Source organism: Ostrea edulis, chromosome 8, assembly GCF_947568905.1.
Source record: "Ostrea edulis chromosome 8, xbOstEdul1.1, whole genome shotgun sequence".
In the NCBI taxonomy this organism is placed as follows: Eukaryota; Metazoa; Mollusca; class Bivalvia; order Ostreida; family Ostreidae; genus Ostrea; species Ostrea edulis.
The window spans coordinates 70,507,244-70,513,615 of NC_079171.1; the positions used below are offsets into that span (position 1 = coordinate 70,507,244).

A 6,372-nucleotide genomic window follows, 5' to 3' on the forward strand; every position below is an offset into this window, starting at 1 on the left:
GGTAGAGATGAGTGTGATTTTTTTTTGTTTTTAATTTCAATGACTTTGTACCTGTTTTCCCAGATTTTGTTTTCATAAATTCTAGTATTGATTAATTAGCAATTGATATCATGGTACGTACTCCGACTAAATACACCTTAGTGCGCGGTGATTATTAGTTATTTTATTATTTTCATTTTTTCTTCTTCTTAGAAAATCAGATTTAGTGTGGACAATCAGAAATCATTGATGAGTGACATATCCTTTCGGACGTTGACGAAGGTGACAGGATGCAATTCATTAATGCTGGTGGTATTTGTCTATCTATGAAGCTGACAAAAATATAAAAGTTATTTAAAAAAAAAGGTTGAAAATAAACTTTTTAAATATTGCTTTCCCTTACTCTGAAGCTTTTTACTCAGTACAAGTGGGTTTTTTTCAATGACCGATTTTAATTACATTTCAAAATTTTCAGTTGATTTCAAAAAAAAAGAAGAAAAAAAACAACTTTAGCTAGTTTGCCAGTTTCAAAGCATATAAACCTAAAATATCATATCGCAAAAGACACCATTAGAATGACGATCGATGTCCGCAGCAGGTCGTGGGGGTTATACTTAAATTTTCTCAAAATGGTCAATTGGTTTTTATATTTCTGTTATTAATCAGGTATGATTTAAATCAAAACGCAGGTTCTAAAGTGGAGCTTCTGTAAATTCCCAAAGCATGCATGTAAATAATTGACATTGCTAAACTATATAAGGATAATTTCATTTTATTTTTTTACTTAACATATCACAATGCATGCAGTTCTATCTACATACTTGTATGACTAATTAATAGACTAGCACAGCCCTATCCACTTACACAGAAACACATTCAACAAAAACAATGATCTTACTGATAAAATATTTACATAAAGAACATGACCCAGAATATGCCATTTTTGGCCTACCAAATTTGGAAAAATTAAAGAACACTTTAGAATAAATCTAAGATTATATTTTTTATCCATAACATGAGCCAAGTTGTATTGCGCAATCGTTTCCTCACACCGGATGTTTAAAGCACTCAAGTAAATGCCCAAACCTACCGCAGTTTCACGTTTTCCGGGAAAATCGCATAAATTTGCCAACTTCAGTCTATAAATTCACATGGGCCGCATTACTCACGACTCAATTTTGTAAACTAAAATTAAAATGCAAAGTTAGATTAACACTTTCCATCAAAAAAATTAACTCGTAAGCAATGCGGCCATGTCGAAAAAAAAAATAATAATAACGAAAGTGTCGTCTGGAAACGTCAGATTCCAAGGAAGTCAATACATACACCTAACACAGTTGATACGACTCAAAAAGAAACAGCAAAGAGGTGAGTTTTTATGTTCTTATATATTTTTTAAAATAAAAAATCAATATCTAAACGAGTAAATATGAGAGTCATGGCCTATGGTAAAAAGGTACAGGGGAGGGGAGGGGGGGGGGGGGGAGGGGGGTAACCTATCGTGTATGTTTGATTCCGAAGTCCGTTCCGATGGCTTTAAAAGTACCGATTTCCCTACCTTTTGTTACTTAAAAAATGATATTGTTCGAAACAGAATGAATGTTCGAATCAAACGTACAGTACAAACATATTCGGCCATACGGAATACCCTAGTTAGAATAATCTAACTGTGTCTCGGGACAGGCCCTCACCACAATCGGTGCCGTAGGACATTATCATTTTAACGATAGAACATTCTCTCTAGGAATACCCCAGTAAACATTTCAATTAAGGAGGTGTGCTACACCAGAGAGATTTGACGTAGATGAAAAGTGGAGGATATGTACAACAATATTTTGAAGTTGAAAATTTTCAAATTTACTTTATTTTGTCAAAAAATACAGTTTTAGTGGAAGGTAATCTGAAAAAAAATTAAAACCCCTGCTGGACTCGAACCTCCGACCTACAGATCTGCAGTCGTTATTCTAACCTACTGAGCTACTCAGTTAAGTATTTAAATAGAAAAGGAAAAGGCCAAATATTGCTGATATCGATTTTTTTTCATCCATGTTTTTAAAGGAAGTCAGCCATTATGACGATGTAGAGTACTACCTTAAACAGGCCCAGCATGTACACATGTATTACGCATGGAGATGTGCGATATATATTCAGACAGTATGATCTATCTTATGAATTTGTCCATTGGTTCTCATAATTTTTACAAATTATGTAGATCTACGTTTAATTAATATAGGCTACAGTTAAAAGTTTCTTATACAATATTAAGTCTGTCAATAATAACTGTAAAGTTGTAGTAACGTGTTACATTAACAAATGTCCGAATATTACGGCAATGTCAAACACTTGTACTTGAGAATTTGAACGCACAATATTCATACATCGAACGAAGATAAAATTATCGTTTTGTTTTGAAGTTCAACTATTTAAGTTCGTAAATTCATAAGTCCCTTGTATATACGTGGAAAGACACCTACAAAAACACACAGAACGTTTGTTTTTAATAGAAGTAGTTCAATTTAAATACATATCAAAATATATCTTGTTAAATCATATTTGACATAACTTGTGTTGAAATGTAGATTATTCTCTTAATTATATTTACTTTTTTTCGATTGAAGGGCAATAACTCTAAATGGAAAACATAGTTTACTAGTGGAGGATCCTAGTTTTTTTTCTTTCGTTTTGTTTTATATATACACACGAAAATCAAACGCTTTAATTGATTTTAGAATTTTTATTTTGTGCTATAGACAAAATTGATATTGAAAAGATATGTTTTAAATGTTAGGAAAAAAAACCAATCTATAAAGGTGAAACGGCAAACCCTCACCTCCCGAAAATGTATTACAATACTACTGATAATTTTTCTATTATTTATATTATTTCATGTATGGAGATGTGCATGGTTTTTGCACCAGTTTTCTTTTTGGATTAGGAAAATGGTTTACTTTTTCCTTAAAAAAGGACTTTGGAAGGGTCCATTAAACAGACCCAGGTTGGGAGATTTCAGGCTCTCATGGATTTAATTTCCGTGGAAACGAGGGGGTTATTTATATTCGGTCTTTCCTACCCCGGGATAGGAAAGACCAAATATAAATAACTTCCTCGTTTCCACAGAAATTTACATGGACTATATTATAGAAATAAATTAACCATGTAATATACATTGTTGTAAACCCCATATCCCCTATATATGTCACACTGACATTAATCAACAAAACATTTGAAGATACACATTTTCAGTTTATTAGTGGAAAAAAAATAATTCCAAGTTTTTGAATACAATTTATTAATTGATTCACCAAGCATTAATTAACAAGTTAATTGATTTATAATTAGATTTTAGGAAAAATAACCTAGGCTAATGGGTTTTAACATGAAGATAAGATTTTCATCCAACCCAAATTGTATATTTTAATTACATGTATATGACATAAATATTTCAGATATGCCAAGGAGTGGTCCCTAATTCTTTCTCTGTTTCAACTGTCCATGGAGAGTAAAACCAAAACACAGATCCAGGATTTCAAAGAAATATAGGTCAGTGATCACCACTCTGATAGGGAGGGCACCATCTGATCATTATTTTCTGTGCAATATATGCCAGAGTGTGTGTGTGTTGCTTCCATATTAAACAGAAGAATATCAAGTCGGTTAAGCAACAGATCCAAGACAGTCCAGCACCACCACCAGCAGCAGCAGTTCTTCCAATTAGTCCCCCTTCTGTATCACTCCCATCCCCATGTACATCAAGAGGGCACACTTCATGCTGTATCTGCGAGTGACCAGGTCCAAAGTTAGTTGTAGTCCCAGTAGGAGAAAGGCATGAAATCTTCATTTCAAAAGAGGCCATCATTCCTGCCGGAGCTCGTTTCTGTACAAATCACCTACAACAAGACATAGAGGAACTTGAACCTATTGCTGACAACACCATGCTCAACAAAACAGGAGTGACATAATTAATCAAACAAGTTTTTGAGAGCTGAAGTTTTGAGAAAAGAGAAAATAAGGTATGATTTTGACAACAGTGAAAGTCTAACAGTGAGCATCAGAATCTCCTGGGAACCCCTAAAGCTGCTTTTGAGGACTTGCTGACATATACAAACCTGTAGAATATGGAAACTTGTGCTAGATAAAAGCTTTATAACCTTTCTACCAGTGATGTATTTGTTGACAATAAAAAGGGTATTTGATTTTAGCAGAATAATTACTTATTATGAACTACTAGTATTATCATTATGATACTTAACTGGCAAATAACAAACATGATTTGTAAATGTTACTTCCTGTATAGATCTACATGATGGTTCTATTTTGGGAACATTATGAAAATAGGCCAATTTAGATTATTTCTCATTCTGTGGCATTTACAAGCATGTATACATTACATGTAAATGCAATATAATCCAAACAATTTAAAACTACAGTGCCTTAGGATATATCCTAATTCAAATATGTATCTAGATGTAATTCTATTCAAATCTATATTAATGCCTGGAAGATTTTTAGATCACAGCTCATGAATTACGTTCTGTCAGTCAATAATGTATTGCACAAACATTTAAAAAAAAATGTTGGTTAAAAGACCTCAGTATATTTACATGATTAATACGTATAGGAATATACAATTATTGATCAAGATAAATGCAGTAAAATTTATACAGTATCATTTCTCAAATCGTATTTTCAGAGTCAATAATATACTGACTCTGATCCCCTATATCTATGTTGTGTTGTTATTATTCACGCTATGAAATCTACATGTACATGTAACAAAAAGATCATTTGATACTTACTATCAGGTGTCTACAGTAATTTTCCTTTAATCAGGTTTCACAGCAAATGCTCGTTGAACGTGTAATTCCGAGTAAATTCGAATTGAACATGTTTTGACGAGACGCGGTGTCAACTTATTTCGTTACCATTGCGTTCGATACTCGGTCGTTTTAATACTAAAAAAAAAAAAAAAAAAAAACCCAAAACTATGGAATATGATATGAAACAGAATTGTTCCAATGATTCACTTCTTTCACCATGTAAATTAACTACATACTATATTTATTCCTCTTATTTCAGTATTTTAAAATTCAAGTAAAAATAATTTAAAAGTAAAGTTGAACAATCACGGCTTTGAACATCATTTCCAAAATATTTCTTATTTCTATTTCCCAAATTTGGTCAAAAATGCTTATTATGATCATTGAATAAGCGATTCTAGCTATTTGAGTGCATATAACTTGATATATTCAGAGATTTATAGGTTCATGTACATTGTACATGGTCATTGGAGGTTTATTGTTGTGACGTGTATCCCGAAATGTTAATTTTTTTAACATTAAATACCACAATATTCAACGTCATAGTAACAAAAAAGTATAAAATATGTGAAAAAAAGAAAAACATTTCTAGAAAGCCTATATCCCGAAAATTATTATATACAGAAATTATCAATATCCCAGGCTAGGCAATTTTTCATGGTTCGTGGGTTATGTTCTTTGTAGATCATGTCATGCTGGTTAGGAAAAAAAATGAACTCATAACATTTTGTTCCATGTTCCGTACCGCGATTCAATAACACCCGCTAACTGGCTAATTTCCTTTTTGACAAGTCTGACCAAACAATATATAAACACCTTTTATATTTATTTTTGGATATATTTATTTTGCATTTAAGACGTGGAATAACTATGCTTAGGAGGAACATGGATGCTAGCGTGCATAAGTAGGCCGCCATTTTATCTCTCTACTTTGTGCAGCACACTGTAGCAGTAATACTCTCCATTCCTTACCAATGTCTAAATATTTGCATAGAGTTTGTTAAAGAAGGTTTTATGACTTTCTACTATTTTTGAAATGTGCATTCAAATTTTTAAAAGGACAATGTACAATCATTTTATATTAACAAACAAAACAAAGAACGCAGCTCGATATAACACAAAATCAACGTAACGCCCACCCACCACGGAAGTGATGTTTTACATTTCTTTTAATGCCGTTTTCTGGATTATGACGTAAAACTCAAGAAGCCTGGTTTTGTCGTGGCGGCTCACATATATACAAACACTCTTCGGATAATACCCCGTTTACAACTGACTTAGCTGCGGAACTGTAGCTCTCTGAAAAAAAATATATTGTGACGGAACAGATATTTTCCAGAGAGATACAGTTCTGCAGCTACTGCCGACTCAGTCTCAAACCCAAGTTTCATCCGGACAGTCATTATGTTCTTTGACTTTACAAGTCTCAAGGCTAATGCATGAAAGTCTGACTTACGGGAACATACGTTCTTGAAGACAGAATATGTTGATCTGGGTTTTTTTCTTCTAAAAGCATGCCATACTTTATCGTGGCTTTGAAGTCATGTTTGCTTCTCAACTTCATAACTGGTGGACT

At 32.9% G+C, this 6,372-nt stretch overlaps 1 long non-coding RNA gene across 1 annotated transcript; it reads right to left on the reverse strand.

Moving 5' to 3' along the window:
• Window positions 1-3,207: 3,207 nt before the first annotated feature.
• On the reverse strand, window positions 3,208-4,921 carry LOC125666071 (uncharacterized). The gene is made up of 2 exons (XR_007366495.2): window positions 4,776-4,921; window positions 3,208-3,866 (listed from the first exon to the last, which is right to left on the reverse strand). It is a non-coding gene; the product is annotated as an uncharacterized LOC125666071 (long non-coding RNA).
• Between the last annotated feature and the right edge of the window lie 1,451 nt (window positions 4,922-6,372).